Source organism: Pleurodeles waltl, unplaced genomic scaffold (assembly GCF_031143425.1).
Source record: "Pleurodeles waltl isolate 20211129_DDA unplaced genomic scaffold, aPleWal1.hap1.20221129 scaffold_39, whole genome shotgun sequence".
NCBI lineage: Eukaryota > Metazoa > Chordata > Amphibia > Caudata > Salamandridae > Pleurodeles > Pleurodeles waltl.
The window spans coordinates 819656-837677 of NW_027150097.1; the positions used below are offsets into that span (position 1 = coordinate 819656).

The following is an 18022-nucleotide window of genomic DNA, read 5'->3' on the forward strand; positions in this document are numbered from 1 at the left end:
CCCCCAAATCTACAGCCCTCTCTCCCCAGCCCTTGACCTGTACATTAATACTATGAAGGGTTATTCCTTGTTTTTCTTTTATTGCACAACAAAAAGTACAGATTATATAAAGAGACCGGGGCACAGAGAAGAAGGCAGCAATTGACTGTGGTCCCACCATGGGAAATTCGCATTTTATTACCTGCCCCGTCCATACTGTGGGTTCATCATTTGTTTTATGACATGATTCCCCTGATGTGTTGTTTCTAGTATAAGACTTGAGTACTTTATGTGTTTTATATCATCTGTGATATTGCAGCTGTTGTTTGCAGTGTCCACATTTTGCAACCAGTGTGCTTTGTACCCTCACTGCTGCTCTCTCAGAGAGGGTAGGCTGAACACTACCGGTAGTATCAGACACCAGAGATGCCTCCTGTACCTGGAATAAAACTCTGCTTCTTTGTAAGAAAAACAGGGGTGAAGATCTGCTGCATTCACAGTGACCCACTGACCCTTTTACGAAGGTTCCCAGCCGTGCAAAGACTCTTGGTGGTTAGTTAAGGGGCCATGCTAAATGGAGATTTCAAAGCATCAGACGAGACGTTTTCTTTGTTTCTGCATCAGCAAAAGTATATTTCTGTTTTTATGTTATTACTTGTGAAATACACATTTTAGTTGTGCTGTTGGATTTGTCATGTTTGATTTACAGTGTGAACGAATTCAAGCGATAGACAGTAGGTGGCGACTGACACTGCTTCAGGACTCCTAGGGTTGAGGATCGTGGACGTTGGTTCCATCGTGTAATGATTAGCACTCTGGACTCTGAATCCAGCAATCTGAGTTCCAATATCGGTAGGACCTGGAATGTTTGTAATAATACTTTTGTTTTAATTTATTGCAGGTCTTGAGCAGGAAACCATTTGTATCTCTGACATAACCCGTCTCTTCCTCTTTTCATTCCCCTCGTGGTTTCTGCGGTTTGGGGGCATCTATATATTATTCTATAGGCGTTGCTGGGGACACTTGATGCTACACACAGGTGTTGTCTACGTCCTGTGTCTGTGTGGACACCTCTCTACTCTGGCTACACAACTGTAAGATGCACAGTGTGGACCTGACTCCACTTGGCCTTCACACCGGATAACTTACAAGGAGAGAGAAACTTACGGAAATGTACGGTGTGAAAGAACGACTTTACCAAAGTGTTAATGTATGAAATTGCCCTTTGCTTTTTTTTTGTGAGTTGCAAATGGTAACCTTTGACTAAAGCAAGTACCCAAAAATAAACAGTTTTCAGCTGGACTCATATAACTTGCATTTGCAGTGGAAGATCTGCCTGGAGCAGTATATGAGTGTGAAAAGGTCTCTAGTTTTGTCTTGAAATACCAGAGACTTCGGCGCTCTCCACCAGTCTCCTTCGACATCACATCCTGATGCTGAACAGTATTAGCACATAAATGAATAAAAAACTGGCTGACGTGTACATGCACATGTGTGCATATGTACCACGGTGCTGTAGTCTGATGACATATATGTGCCAGTCTGTGGGGTCAAAGGGCAGTCAGAAGTTACTGGGCCACAGTTGTATCAATGAGGACTGTGTACTTCCTGTGCCCTGGGGCATTCATACTCTGGTCCCTCAAACTAGGGTGGAAGCCCCCCTTTAGCACATGACTCTCAGAATAACAAGTCAGAGCAGACATTAGTGTAACTGGGTACTCACACTTGTGAAAGGCACAAGTGCAAGTAGTGAACTGCAACCTGACCTCACAGCATACACTTTAGACATCCTTTGTAAACACACACACATATTTTCAGTCTAACTTGTTTACATTTTACATCAATAAATATGGTAATATTTGTACTTGAAATGTTTAATTTGCCTACCTTTGGGGCATATTCCTAGTACCTTATATTTTAACTTTTCTCCATTCGGGTGTATACAATTGGTATAATGTCAGAAAGGGAGAAGACGACCGAGAATTCCTAAGAATGTGTGCTTACATGCTTTTAAGAACATATGTCTGGTGTTGTGACAAAACAGCAGTGACCACTTCAGCTCAGCACTTGCTTCTTCCTCTGCTGTCCCAAAATATTGTGGAATTACTAGTCTCTGCGCCTCTGACAAGGCTGCTGACATCCAATTGATGATTTGTAGCCTTGTGGGCTGTGAGTGCTTTGGCTGTGCTGCCCCCTGGCAGTCACTCTGTGAAGATGCAGGTACCTGGGAACAACCCAGACTGCTTCTGAGCTGTTTCTTCTCTGTGTGAACCAATCCAGTGTCAGGACTGGAGTCGGTGCTGTTAATAGATAGAGAAGGAGTGTAACTCGAGCCCCAGGAGGGCAGCCTGGAGACTGTGACAGGTGCAGGGGAGTGTCGTCAAGGAAGCAGCTGGAAGATAACTGAAGAGGGGTCTGTGGGGCCATCAGTCTGGTGAGGAAACCCAGGAGTGTCCTACGGGAGGGGCGTGGCTTTGTCTGGCTCAAGGGGAGGGGTTAGTAATAGTGAATGCAGGGACTGCTGCTGTCCTCCGTGTCCTGGGCTCTGTGTATGTATAGAAGCTCTAAGGTTGTAAATAATGAGACCTGACAGGTTGTGGCATAAATGATGACTTCTGGTCATTCCTTCTCTTTTGTCAGAAGTGAGGTGTCTGTTACCCCAATTGATTGTGTACTACTGAGAAGAACAATATAACTCTCAGTGTACGGAATGCAGTGTGACCTTGAGAGACACCTCACATACACTAAGCTGTATAAAAAGTTCACAGTTCCCATGTGGTCTAGCGGTTAGGATTCATGGTTTTCACCCAGGCGGCCCGGGTTCGACTCCCGGTATGGGAAATCCATATTTTTTTTTTTCACTACTCAGACATTTTAATCTTTCTCAGTTTTTTTCTATAAACCTAAATGCACCTAAAGTCTTAATAAATGTCACTTGCTTTGTCTTCTGCTTCCATCTAATGCCGTCAGAGGTTTACACCGACCCCCAAATCTACAGCCCTCTCTCCCCAGCCCTTGACCTGTACATTAATACTATGAAGGGTTATTCCTTGTTTTTCTTTTATTGCACAACAAAAAGTACAGATTATATAAAGAGACCGGGGCACAGAGAAGAAGGCAGCAATTGACTGTGGTCCCACCATGGGAAATTCGCATTTTATTACCTGCCCCGTCCATACTGTGGGTTCATCATTTGTTTTATGACATGATTCCCCTGCTGTGTTGTTTCTAGTATAAGACTTGAGTACTTTATGTGTTTTATATCATCTGTGATATTGCAGCTGTTGTTTGCATTGTCCACATTTTGCAACCAGTGTGCTTTGTACCCTCACTGCTGCTCTCTCAGAGAGGGTAGGCTGAACACTACCGGTAGAATCAGACACCAGAGATGCCTCCTGTACCTGGAATAAAACTCTGCTTCTTTGTAAGAAATACAGGGGTGAAGATCTGCTGCATTCACAGTGACCCACTGACCCTTTTACAAAGGTTCCCAGCCGTGCAAAGACTCTTGGTGGTTAGTTAAGGGGCCATGCTAAATGGAGATTTCGAAGCATCAGACGAGACGTTTTCTTTGTTTCTGCATCAGCAAAAGTATATTTCTGTTTTTATGTTATTACTTGTGAAATACACATTTTAGTTGTGCTGTTGGATTTGTCATGTTTGATTTACAGTGTGAACGAATTCAAGCGATAGACAGTAGGTGGCGACTGACACTGCTTCAGGACTCTTAGGGTTGAGGATCGTGGACGTTGGTTCCATCGTGTAATGATTAGCACTCTGGACTCTGAATCCAGCAATCTGAGTTCCAATATCGGTAGGACCTGGAATGTTTGTAATAATACTTTTGTTTTAATTTATTGCAGGTCTTGAGCAGGAAACCATTTGTATCTCTGACATAACCCGTCTCTTCCTCTTTTCATTCCCCTCGTGGTTTCTGCGGTTTGGGGGCATCTATACATTATTCTATAGGCGTTGCTGGGGACACTTGATGCTACACACAGGTGTTGTCTACGTCCTGTGTCTGTGTGGACACCTGTCTACTCTGGCTACACAACTGTAAGATGCACAGTGTGGACCTGACTCCACTTGGCCTTCACACCGGATAACTTACAAGGAGAGAGAAACTTACGGAAATGTACGGTGTGAAAGAACGACTTTACCAAAGTGTTAATGTATGAAATTGCCCTTTGCTTTTTTTTTGTGAGTTGCAAATGGTAACCTTTGACTAAAGCAAGTACCCAAAAATAAACAGTTTTGAGCTGGACTCATATAACTTGCATTTGCAGTGGAAGATCTGCCTGGAGCAGTATATGAGTGTGAAAAGGTCTCTAGTTTTGTCTTGAAATACCAGAGACTTCGGCGCTCTCTAACAGTCTCCTTCGACATCACATCCTGATGCTGAACAGTATTAGCACATAAATGAATAAAAAACTGGCTGACGTGTACATGCACATGTGTGCATATGTACCACGGTTCTATAGTCTGATGACATACATGTGCCAGTCTGTGGGGTCAAAGGGCAGTCAGAAGTTACTGGGCCACAGTTGTATCAATGAGGACTGTGTACTTCCTGTGCCCTGGGGCATTCGTACTCTGGTCCCTCAAACTAGGGTGGAAGCCCCCCTTTAGTACATGACTCTCAGAATAACAAGTCAGAGAAGACATTAGTGTAACTGGGTACTCACACTTGTGAAAGGCACAAGTGCAAGTACTGAACTGCGACCTGACCTCACAGCATACACTTTAGACATCCTTTGTAAACACACACACATATTTTCAGTCTAACTTGTTTACATTTTACATCAATAAATATGGTAATATTTGTACTTGAAATGTTTAATTTGCCTACCTTTGGCGCATATTCCTAGTACCTTATATTTTAACTTTTCTCCATTCGGGTGTTTACAATTGGTATAATGTCAGAAAGGGAGAAGACTACCGAGAATTCTTAAGAATGTGTGCTTAAATGCTTTTAAGAACATATGTCTGGTGTTGTGACAAAACAGCAGTGACCACTTCAGCTCAGCACTTGCTTCTTCCTCTGCTGTCCCAAAATATTGTGGAATTACTAGTCTCTGCGCCTCTGACAAGGCTGCTGACATCCAATTGATGATTTGTAGCCTTGTGGGCTGTGAGTGCTTTGGCTGTGCTGCCCCCTGGCAATCACTCTGTGAAGATGCAGGTACCTGGGAACAACCCAGACTACTTCTGAGCTGTTTCTTCTCTGTGTGAACCAATCCAGTGTCAGGACTGGAGTCGGTGCTGTTAGTAGATAGAGAAGGAGTATAACTCGAGCCCCAGGAGGGCAGCCTGGAGCCTGTGACAGGTGCAGGGGAGTGTCGTCAAGGAAGCAGCTGGAAGATAACTGGAGAGGGGTCTGTGGGGCCATCAGTCTGGTGAGGAAACCCAGGAGTGTCCTACAGGAGGGGCGTGGCTTTCTCTGGCTCAAGGGGAGGGGTTAGTAAAAGTGAATGCAGGGACTGCTGCTGTCCTCCGTGTCCTGGGCTCTGTGTATGTGTAGAAGCTCTAAGGTTGTAAATAATGAGACCTGACAGGTTGTGGCAGAAATGATGATTTCTGGTCATTCCTTCTCTTTTGTCAGAAGTGAGGTGTCTGTTACCCCAATTGATTGTGTACTACTGAGAAGAACAATATAACTCTCAGTGTACGGAATGCAGTGTGACCTTGGGAGACACCTCACATACACTAAGCTGTATAAAAAGTTCACAGTTCCCATATGGTCTAGCGGTTAGGATTCCTGGTTTTCACCCAGGTGGCCCGGGTTCGATTCCCGGTATGGGAAATCCATATTTTTTTTTTTCACTACTCAGACATTTTAATCTTTCTCAGTTTTTTTCTATAAACCTAAATGCACCTAAAGTCTTAATAAATGTCACTTGCTTTGTCTTCTGCTTCCATCTAATGCTGTCAGAGGTTTACACCGACCCCCAAATCTACAGCCCTCTCTCCCCAGCCCTTGACCTGTACATTAATACTATGAAGGGTTATTCCTTGTTTTTCTTTTATTGCACAACAAAAAGTACAGATTATATAAAGAGACCGGGGCACAGAGAAGAAGGCAGCAATTGACTGTGGTCCCACCATGGGAAATTCGCATTTTATTACCTGCCCCGTCCATACTGTGGGTTCATCATTTGTTTTATGACATGATTCCCCTGATGTGTTGTTTCTAGTATAAGACTTGAGTACTTTATGTGTTTTATATCATCTGTGATATTGCAGCTGTTGTTTGCAGTGTCCACATTTTGCAACCAGTGTGCTTTGTACCCTCACTGCTGCTCTCTCAGAGAGGGTAGGCTGAACACTACCGGTAGAATCAGACACCAGAGATGCCTCCTGTACCTGGAATAAAACTCTGCTTCTTTGTAAGAATTACAGGGGTGAAGATCTGCTGCATTCACAGTGACCCACTGACCCTTTTACAAAGGTTCCCAGCCATGGAAAGACTCTTGGTGGTTAGTTAAGGGGCCATGCTAAATGGAGATTTCAAAGCATCAGACGAGACGTTTTCTTTGTTTCTGCATCAGCAAAAGTATATTTCTGTTTTTATGTTATTACTTGTGAAATACACATTTTAGTTGTGCTGTTGGATTTGTCATGTTTGATTTACAGTGTGAACGAATTCAAGCGATAGACAGTAGGTGGCGACTGACACTGCTTCAGGACTCCTAGGGTTGAGGATCGTGGACGTTGGTTCCATCGTGTAATGATTAGCACTCTGGACTCTGAATCCAGCAATCTGAGTTCCAATATCGGTAGGACCTGGAATGTTTGTAATACTACTTTTGTTTTAATTTATTGCAGGTCTTGAGCAGGAAACCATTTGTATCTCTGACATAACCCGTCTCTTCCTCTTTTCATTCCCCTCGTGGTTTCTGCGGTTTGGGGGCATCTATACATTATTCTATAGGCATTGCTGGGGACACTTGATGCTACACACAGGTGTTGTCTACGTCCTGTGTCTGTGTGGACACCTCTCTACTCTGGCTACACAACTGTAAGATGCACAGTGTGGACCTGACTCCACTTGGCCTTCACACCAGATAACTTACAAGGAGAGAGAAACTTATGGAAAAGTACGGTGTGAAAGAACGACTTTACCAAAGTGTTAATGTATGAAATTGCCCTTTGCTTTTTTTTGTGAGTTGCAAATGGTAACCTTTGACTAAAGCAAGTACCCAAAAATAAACAGTTTTCAGCTGGACTCATATAACTTGCATTTGCAGTGGAAGATCTGCCTGGAGCAGTATATGAGTGTGAAAAGGTCTCTAGTTTTGTCTTGAAATACCAGAGACTTCGGCGCTCTCCACCAGTCTCCTTCGACATCACATCCTGATGCTGAACAGTATTAGCACATAAATGAATAAAAAACTGGCTGACGTGTACATGCACATGTGTGCATATGTACCACGGTGCTATAGTCTGATGACATATATGTGCCAGTCTGTGGGGTCAAAGGGCAGTCAGAAGTTACTGGGCCACAGTTGTATCAATGAGGACTGCGTACTTCCTGTGCCCGGGGGCATTCATACTCTGGTCCCTCAAACTAGGGTGGAAGCCCCCCTTTAGCACATGACTCTCAGAATAACAAGTCAGAGCAGACATTAGTGTAACTGGGTACTCACACTTGTGAAAGGCACAAGTGCAAGTAGTGAACTGCAACCTGACCTCACAGCATACACTTTAGACATCCTTTGTAAACACACACACATATTTTCAGTCTAACTTGTTTACATTTTACATCAATAAATATGGTAATATTTGTACTTGAAATGTTTAATTTGCCTACCTTTGGCGCATATTCCTAGTACCTTATATTTTAACTTTTCTCCATTCGGGTGTATACAATTGGTATAATGTCAGAAAGGGAGAAGACGACCGAGAATTCCTAAGAATGTGTGCTTACATGCTTTTAAGAACATATGTCTGGTGTTGTGACAAAACAGCAGTGACCACTTCAGCTCAGCACTTGCTTCTTCCTCTGCTGTCCCAAAATATTGTGGAATTACTAGTCTCTGCGCCTCTGACAAGGCTGCTGACATCCAATTGATTATTTGTAGCCTTGTGGGCTGTGAGTGCTTTGGCTGTGCTGCCCCCTGGCAGTCACTCTGTGAAGATGCAGGTACCTGGGAACAATCCAGACTACTTCTGAGCTGTTTCTTCTCTGTGTGAACCAATCCAGTGTCAGGACTGGAGTCGGTGCTGTTAGTAGATAGAGAAGGAGTATAACTCGAGCCCCAGGAGGGCAGCCTGGAGCCTGTGACAGGTGCAGGGGAGTGTCGTCAAGGAAGCAGCTGGAAGATAACTGGAGAGGGGTCTGTGGGGCCATCAGTCTGGTGAGGAAACCCAGGAGTGTCCTACGGGAGGGGCGTGGCTTTGTCTGGCTCAAGGGGAGGGGTTAGTAATAGTGAATGCAGGGACTGCTGCTGTCCTCCGTGTCCTGGGCTCTGTGTATGTATAGAAGCTCTAAGGTTGTAAATAATGAGACCTGACAGGTTGTGGCATAAATGATGACTTCTGGTCATTCCTTCTCTTTTGTCAGAAGTGAGGTGTCTGTTACCCCAATTGATTGTGTACTACTGAGAAGAACAATATAACTCTCAGTGTACGGAATGCAGTGTGACCTTGGGAGACACCTCACATACACTAAGCTGTATAAAAAGTTCACAGTTCCCATATGGTCTAGCGGTTAGGATTCCTGGTTTTCACCCAGGCGGCCTGGGTTCGACTCCCGGTATGGGAAATCCATATTTTTTTTTTTCACTACTCAGACATTTTAATCTTTCTCAGTTTTTTTCTATAAACCTAAATGCACCTAAAGTCTTAATAAATGTCACTTGCTTTGTCTTCTGCTTCCATCTAATGCCGTCAGAGGTTTACACCGACCCCCAAATCTACAGCCCTCTCTCCCCAGCCCTTGACCTGTACATTAATACTATGAAGGGTTATTCCTTGTTTTTCTTTTATTGCACAACAAAAAGTACAGATTATATAAAGAGACCGGGGCACAGAGAAGAAGGCAGCAATTGACTGTGGTCCCACCATGGGAAATTCGCATTTTATTACCTGCCCCGTCCATACTGTGGGTTCATCATTTGTTTTATGACATGATTCCCCTGCTGTGTTGTTTCTAGTATAAGACTTGAGTACTTTATGTGTTTTATATCATCTGTGATATTGCAGCTGTTGTTTGCAGTGTCCACATTTTGCAACCAGTGTGCTTTGTACCCTCACTGCTGCTCTCTCAGAGAGGGTAGGCTGAACACTACCGGTAGAATCAGACACCAGAGATGCCTCCTGTACCTGGAATAAAACTCTGCTTCTTTGTAAGAAATACAGGGGTGAAGATCTGCTGCATTCACAGTGACCCACTGACCCTTTTACAAAGGTTCCCAGCCGTGCAAAGACTCTTGGTGGTTAGTTAAGGGGCCATGCTAAATGGAGATTTCGAAGCATCAGACGAGACGTTTTCTTTGTTTCTGCATCAGCAAAAGTATATTTCTGTTTTTATGTTATTACTTGTGAAATACACATTTTAGTTGTGCTGTTGGATTTGTCATGTTTGATTTACAGTGTGAACGAATTCAAGCGATAGACAGTAGGTGGCGACTGACACTGCTTCAGGACTCCTAGGGTTGAGGATCGTGGACGTTGGTTCCATCGTGTAATGATTAGCACTCTGGACTCTGAATCCAGCAATCTGAGTTCCAATATCGGTAGGACCTGGAATGTTTGTAATAATACTTTTGTTTTAATTTATTGCAGGTCTTGAGCAGGAAACCATTTGTATCTCTGACATAACCCGTCTCTTCCTCTTTTCATTCCCCTCGTGGTTTCTGCGGTTTGGGGGCATCTATACATTATTCTATAGGCGTTGCTGGGGACACTTGATGCTACACACAGGTGTTGTCTACGTCCTGTGTCTGTGTGGACACCTCCCTACTCTGGCTACATAACTGTAAGATGCACAGTGTGGACCTGACTCCACTTGGCCTTCACACCGGATAACTTACAAGGAGAGAGAAACTTACGGAAATGTACGGTGTGAAAGAACGACTTTACCAAAGTGTTAATGTATGAAATTGCCCTTTGCTTTTTTTTTGTGAGTTGCAAATGGTAACCTTTGACTAAAGCAAGTACCCAAAAATAAACAGTTTTCAGCTGGACTCATATAACTTGCATTTGCAGTGGAAGATCTGCCTGGAGCAGTATATGAGTGTGAAAAGGTCTCTAGTTTTGTCTTGAAATACCAGAGACTTCGGCGCTCTCTAACAGTCTCCTTCGACATCACATCCTGATGCTGAACAGTATTAGCACATAAATGAATAAAAAACTGGCTGACGTGTACATGCACATGTGTGCATATGTACCACGGTGCTATAGTCTGATGACATACATGTGCCAGTCTGTGGGGTCAAAGGGCAGTCAGAAGTTACTGGGCCACAGTTGTATCAATGAGGACTGTGTACTTCCTGTGCCCTAGGGCATTCGTACTCTGGTCCCTCAAACTAGGGTGGAAGCCCCCCTTTAGTACATGACTCACAGAATAACAAGTCAGAGAAGACATTAGTGTAACTGGGTACTCACACTTGTGAAAGGCACAAGTGCAAGTAGTGAACTGCAACCTGACCTCACAGCATACACTTTAGACATCCTTTGTAAACACACACACACATTTTCAGTCTAACTTGTTTACATTTTACATCAATAAATATGGTAATATTTGTACTTGAAATGTTTAATTTGCCTACCTTTGGCGCATATTCCTAGTACCTTATATTTTAACTTTTCTCCATTCGGGTGTATACAATTGGTATAATGTCAGAAAGGGAGAAGACTACCGAGAATTCTTAAGAATGTGTGCTTACATGCTTTTAAGAACATATGTCTGGTGTTGTGACAAAACAGCAGTGACCACTTCAGCTCAGCACTTGCTTCTTCCTCTGCTGTCCCAAAATATTGTGGAATTACTAGTCTCTGCGCCTCTGACAAGGCTGCTGACATCCAATTGATGATTTGTAGCCTTGTGGGCTGTGAGTGCTTTGGCTGTGCTGCCCCCTGGCAGTCACTCTGTGAAGATGCAGGTACCTGGGAACAACCCAGACTACTTCTGAGCTGTTTCTTCTCTGTGTGAACCAATCCAGTGTCAGGACTGGAGTCGGTGCTGTTAGTAGATAGAGAAGGAGTATAACTCGAGCCCCAGGAGGGCAGCCTGGAGCCTGTGACAGGTGCAGGGGAGTGTCGTCAAGGAAGCAGCTGGAAGATAACTGGAGAGGGGTCTGTGGGGCCATCAGTCTGGTGAGGAAACCCAGGAGTGTCCTACGGGAGGGGCGTGGCTTTGTCTGGCTCAAGGGGAGGGGTTAGTAATAGTGAATGCAGGGACTGCTGCTGTCCTCCGTGTCCTGGGCTCTGTGTATGTGTAGAAGCTCTAAGGTTGTAAATAATGAGACCTGACAGGTTGTGGCAGAAATGATGACTTCTGGTCATTCCTTCTCTTTTGTCAGAAGTGAGGTGTCTGTTACCCCAATTGATTGTGTACTACTGAGAAGAACAATATAACTCTCAGTGTACGGAATGCAGTGTGACCTTGGGAGACACCTCACATACACTAAGCTGTATAAAAAGTTCACAGTTCCCATATGGTCTAGCAGTTAGGATTCCTGGTTTTCACCCAGGCGGCCCGAGTTCGACTCCTGGTATGGAAAATCCATATTTTTTTTTTCACTACTCAGACATTTTAATCTTTCTCAGTTTTTTTCTATAAACCTAAATGCACCTAAAGTCTTAATAAATGTCACTTGCTTTGTCTTCTGCTTCCATCTAATGCCGTCAGAGGTTTACACCGACCCCCAAATCTACAGCCCTCTCTCCCCAGCCCTTGACCTGTACATTAATACTATGAAGGGTTATTCCTTGTTTTTCTTTTATTGCACAACAAAAAGTACAGATTATATAAAGAGACCGGGGCACAGAGAAGAAGGCAGCAATTGACTGTGGTCCCACCATGGGAAATTCGCATTTTATTACCTGCCCCGTCCATACTGTGGGTTCATCATTTGTTTTATGACATGATTCCCCTGCTGTGTTGTTTCTAGTATAAGACTTGAGTACTTTATGTGTTTTATATCATCTGTGATATTGCAGCTGTTGTTTGCAGTGTCCACATTTTGCAACCAGTGTGCGTTGTACCCTCACTGCTGCTCTCTCAGAGAGGTAGGCTGAACACTACCGGTAGTATCAGACACCAGAGATGCCTCCTGTACCTGGAATAAAACTCTGCTTCTTTGTAAGAAATACAGGGGTGAAGATCTGCTGCATTCACAGTGACCCACTGACCCTTTTACAAAGGTTCCTAGCCGTGCAAAGACTCTTGGTGGTTAGTTAAGGGGCCATGCTAAATAGAGATTTCGAAGCATCAGACGAGACGTTTTCTTTGTTTCTGCATCAGCAAAAGTATATTTCTGTTTTTATGTTATTACTTGTGAAATACACATTTTAGTTGTGCTGTTGGATTTGCCATGTTTGATTTACAGTGTGAACGAATTCAAGCGATAGACAGTAGGTGGCGACTGACACTGCTTCAGGACTCCTAGGGTTGAGGATCGTGGACGTTGGTTCCATCGTGTAATGATTAGCACTCTGGACTCTGAATCCAGCAATCTGAGTTCCAATATCGGTAGGACCTGGAATGTTTGTAATAATACTTTTGTTTTAATTTATTGCAGGTCTTGAGCAGGAAACCATTTGTATCTCTGACATAACCCGTCTCTTCCTCTTTTCATTCCCCTCGTGGTTTCTGCGGTTTGGGGGCATCTATACATTATTCTATAGGCGTTGCTGGGGACACTTGATGCTACACACAGGTGTTGTCTACGTCCTGTGTCTGTGTGGACACCTCTCTACTCTGGCTACACAACTGTAAGATGCACAGTGTGGACCTGACTCCACTTGGCCTTCACACCGGATAACTTACAAGGAGAGAGAAACTTACGGAAATGTACGGTGTGAAAGAACGACTTTACCAAAGTGTTAATGTATGAAATTGCCCTTTGCTTTTTTTTTGTGAGTTGCAAATGGTAACCTTTGACTAAAGCAAGTACCCAAAAATAAACAGTTTTCAGCTGGACTCATATAACTTGCATTTGCAGTGGAAGATCTGCCTGGAGCAGTATATGAGTGTGAAAAGGTCTCTAGTTTTGTCTTGAAATACCAGAGACTTCGGCGCTCTCCACCAGTCTCCTTCGACATCACATCCTGATGCTGAACAGTATTAGCACATAAATGAATAAAAAACTGGCTGACGTGTACATGCACATGTGTGCATATGTACCACGGTGCTATAGTCTGATGACATATATGTGCCAGTCTGTGGGGTCAAAGGGCAGTCAGAAGTTACTGGGCCACAGTTGTATCAATGAGGACTGCGTACTTCCTGTGCCCGGGGGCATTCATACTCTGGTCCCTCAAACTAGGGTGGAAGCCCCCCTTTAGCACATGACTCTCAGAATAACAAGTCAGAGCAGACATTAGTGTAACTGGGTACTCACACTTGTGAAAGGCACAAGTGCAAGTAGTGAACTGCAACCTGACCTCACAGCATACACTTTAGACATCCTTTGTAAACACACACACATATTTTCAGTCTAACTTGTTTACATTTTACATCAATAAATATGGTAATATTTGTACTTGAAATGTTTAATTTGCCTACCTTTGGCGCATATTCCTAGTACCTTATATTTTAACTTTTCTCCATTCGGGTGTATACAATTGGTATAATGTCAGAAAGGGAGAAGACGACCGAGAATTCCTAAGAATGTGTGCTTACATGCTTTTAAGAACATATGTCTGGTGTTGTGACAAAACAGCAGTGACCACTTCAGCTCAGCACTTGCTTCTTCCTCTGCTGTCCCAAAATATTGTGGAATTACTAGTCTCTGCGCCTCTGACAAGGCTGCTGACATCCAATTGATTATTTGTAGCCTTGTGGGCTGTGAGTGCTTTGGCTGTGCTGCCCCCTGGCAGTCACTCTGTGAAGATGCAGGTACCTGGGAACAATCCAGACTACTTCTGAGCTGTTTCTTCTCTGTGTGAACCAATCCAGTGTCAGGACTGGAGTCGGTGCTGTTAGTAGATAGAGAAGGAGTATAACTCGAGCCCCAGGAGGGCAGCCTGGAGCCTGTGACAGGTGCAGGGGAGTGTCGTCAAGGAAGCAGCTGGAAGATAACTGGAGAGGGGTCTGTGGGGCCATCAGTCTGGTGAGGAAACCCAGGAGTGTCCTACGGGAGGGGCGTGGCTTTGTCTGGCTCAAGGGGAGGGGTTAGTAATAGTGAATGCAGGGACTGCTGCTGTCCTCCGTGTCCTGGGCTCTGTGTATGTATAGAAGCTCTAAGGTTGTAAATAATGAGACCTGACAGGTTGTGGCATAAATGATGACTTCTGGTCATTCCTTCTCTTTTGTCAGAAGTGAGGTGTCTGTTACCCCAATTGATTGTGTACTACTGAGAAGAACAATATAACTCTCAGTGTACGGAATGCAGTGTGACCTTGGGAGACACCTCACATACACTAAGCTGTATAAAAAGTTCACAGTTCCCATATGGTCTAGCGGTTAGGATTCCTGGTTTTCACCCAGGCGGCCTGGGTTCGACTCCCGGTATGGGAAATCCATATTTTTTTTTTTCACTACTCAGACATTTTAATCTTTCTCAGTTTTTTTCTATAAACCTAAATGCACCTAAAGTCTTAATAAATGTCACTTGCTTTGTCTTCTGCTTCCATCTAATGCCGTCAGAGGTTTACACCGACCCCCAAATCTACAGCCCTCTCTCCCCAGCCCTTGACCTGTACATTAATACTATGAAGGGTTATTCCTTGTTTTTCTTTTATTGCACAACAAAAAGTACAGATTATATAAAGAGACCGGGGCACAGAGAAGAAGGCAGCAATTGACTGTGGTCCCACCATGGGAAATTCGCATTTTATTACCTGCCCCGTCCATACTGTGGGTTCATCATTTGTTTTATGACATGATTCCCCTGCTGTGTTGTTTCTAGTATAAGACTTGAGTACTTTATGTGTTTTATATCATCTGTGATATTGCAGCTGTTGTTTGCAGTGTCCACATTTTGCAACCAGTGTGCTTTGTACCCTCACTGCTGCTCTCTCAGAGAGGGTAGGCTGAACACTACCGGTAGAATCAGACACCAGAGATGCCTCCTGTACCTGGAATAAAACTCTGCTTCTTTGTAAGAAATACAGGGGTGAAGATCTGCTGCATTCACAGTGACCCACTGACCCTTTTACAAAGGTTCCCAGCCGTGCAAAGACTCTTGGTGGTTAGTTAAGGGGCCATGCTAAATGGAGATTTCGAAGCATCAGACGAGACGTTTTCTTTGTTTCTGCATCAGCAAAAGTATATTTCTGTTTTTATGTTATTACTTGTGAAATACACATTTTAGTTGTGCTGTTGGATTTGTCATGTTTGATTTACAGTGTGAACGAATTCAAGCGATAGACAGTAGGTGGCGACTGACACTGCTTCAGGACTCCTAGGGTTGAGGATCGTGGACGTTGGTTCCATCGTGTAATGATTAGCACTCTGGACTCTGAATCCAGCAATCTGAGTTCCAATATCGGTAGGACCTGGAATGTTTGTAATAATACTTTTGTTTTAATTTATTGCAGGTCTTGAGCAGGAAACCATTTGTATCTCTGACATAACCCGTCTCTTCCTCTTTTCATTCCCCTCGTGGTTTCTGCGGTTTGGGGGCATCTATACATTATTCTATAGGCGTTGCTGGGGACACTTGATGCTACACACAGGTGTTGTCTACGTCCTGTGTCTGTGTGGACACCTCCCTACTCTGGCTACATAACTGTAAGATGCACAGTGTGGACCTGACTCCACTTGGCCTTCACACCGGATAACTTACAAGGAGAGAGAAACTTACGGAAATGTACGGTGTGAAAGAACGACTTTACCAAAGTGTTAATGTATGAAATTGCCCTTTGCTTTTTTTTTGTGAGTTGCAAATGGTAACCTTTGACTAAAGCAAGTACCCAAAAATAAACAGTTTTCAGCTGGACTCATATAACTTGCATTTGCAGTGGAAGATCTGCCTGGAGCAGTATATGAGTGTGAAAAGGTCTCTAGTTTTGTCTTGAAATACCAGAGACTTCGGCGCTCTCTAACAGTCTCCTTCGACATCACATCCTGATGCTGAACAGTATTAGCACATAAATGAATAAAAAACTGGCTGACGTGTACATGCACATGTGTGCATATGTACCACGGTGCTATAGTCTGATGACATACATGTGCCAGTCTGTGGGGTCAAAGGGCAGTCAGAAGTTACTGGGCCACAGTTGTATCAATGAGGACTGTGTACTTCCTGTGCCCTAGGGCATTCGTACTCTGGTCCCTCAAACTAGGGTGGAAGCCCCCCTTTAGTACATGACTCACAGAATAACAAGTCAGAGAAGACATTAGTGTAACTGGGTACTCACACTTGTGAAAGGCACAAGTGCAAGTAGTGAACTGCAACCTGACCTCACAGCATACACTTTAGACATCCTTTGTAAACACACACACACATTTTCAGTCTAACTTGTTTACATTTTACATCAATAAATATGGTAATATTTGTACTTGAAATGTTTAATTTGCCTACCTTTGGCGCATATTCCTAGTACCTTATATTTTAACTTTTCTCCATTCGGGTGTATACAATTGGTATAATGTCAGAAAGGGAGAAGACTACCGAGAATTCTTAAGAATGTGTGCTTACATGCTTTTAAGAACATATGTCTGGTGTTGTGACAAAACAGCAGTGACCACTTCAGCTCAGCACTTGCTTCTTCCTCTGCTGTCCCAAAATATTGTGGAATTACTAGTCTCTGCGCCTCTGACAAGGCTGCTGACATCCAATTGATGATTTGTAGCCTTGTGGGCTGTGAGTGCTTTGGCTGTGCTGCCCCCTGGCAGTCACTCTGTGAAGATGCAGGTACCTGGGAACAACCCAGACTACTTCTGAGCTGTTTCTTCTCTGTGTGAACCAATCCAGTGTCAGGACTGGAGTCGGTGCTGTTAGTAGATAGAGAAGGAGTATAACTCGAGCCCCAGGAGGGCAGCCTGGAGCCTGTGACAGGTGCAGGGGAGTGTCGTCAAGGAAGCAGCTGGAAGATAACTGGAGAGGGGTCTGTGGGGCCATCAGTCTGGTGAGGAAACCCAGGAGTGTCCTACGGGAGGGGCGTGGCTTTGTCTGGCTCAAGGGGAGGGGTTAGTAATAGTGAATGCAGGGACTGCTGCTGTCCTCCGTGTCCTGGGCTCTGTGTATGTGTAGAAGCTCTAAGGTTGTAAATAATGAGACCTGACAGGTTGTGGCAGAAATGATGACTTCTGGTCATTCCTTCTCTTTTGTCAGAAGTGAGGTGTCTGTTACCCCAATTGATTGTGTACTACTGAGAAGAACAATATAACTCTCAGTGTACGGAATGCAGTGTGACCTTGGGAGACACCTCACATACACTAAGCTGTATAAAAAGTTCACAGTTCCCATATGGTCTAGCAGTTAGGATTCCTGGTTTTCACCCAGGCGGCCCGAGTTCGACTCCTGGTATGGAAAATCCATATTTTTTTTTTCACTACTCAGACATTTTAATCTTTCTCAGTTTTTTTCTATAAACCTAAATGCACCTAAAGTCTTAATAAATGTCACTTGCTTTGTCTTCTGCTTCCATCTAATGCCGTCAGAGGTTTACACCGACCCCCAAATCTACAGCCCTCTCTCCCCAGCCCTTGACCTGTACATTAATACTATGAAGGGTTATTCCTTGTTTTTCTTTTATTGCACAACAAAAAGTACAGATTATATAAAGAGACCGGGGCACAGAGAAGAAGGCAGCAATTGACTGTGGTCCCACCATGGGAAATTCGCATTTTATTACCTGCCCCGTCCATACTGTGGGTTCATCATTTGTTTTATGACATGATTCCCCTGCTGTGTTGTTTCTAGTATAA

At 43.9% G+C, this 18022-nt stretch overlaps 4 non-coding genes across 4 annotated transcripts; all 4 read left to right on the forward strand.

The window, feature by feature from the left end:
* Positions 1 to 2748: 2748 nt before the first annotated feature.
* Positions 2749 to 2820, forward strand: TRNAE-UUC (transfer RNA glutamic acid (anticodon UUC)). Its single transcript has one exon. It is a non-coding gene; the product is annotated as a tRNA-Glu (tRNA).
* Positions 2821 to 5710: 2890 nt separating this feature from the next.
* On the forward strand, positions 5711 to 5782 carry TRNAE-UUC (transfer RNA glutamic acid (anticodon UUC)). Its single transcript has one exon. It is a non-coding gene; the product is annotated as a tRNA-Glu (tRNA).
* Positions 5783 to 8671: 2889 nt separating this feature from the next.
* Positions 8672 to 8743, forward strand: TRNAE-UUC (transfer RNA glutamic acid (anticodon UUC)). The gene has a single exon. It is a non-coding gene; the product is annotated as a tRNA-Glu (tRNA).
* A 5850-nt stretch (positions 8744 to 14593) lies between these two features.
* Positions 14594 to 14665, forward strand: TRNAE-UUC (transfer RNA glutamic acid (anticodon UUC)). The gene has a single exon. It is a non-coding gene; the product is annotated as a tRNA-Glu (tRNA).
* Positions 14666 to 18022: the final 3357 nt, after the last annotated feature.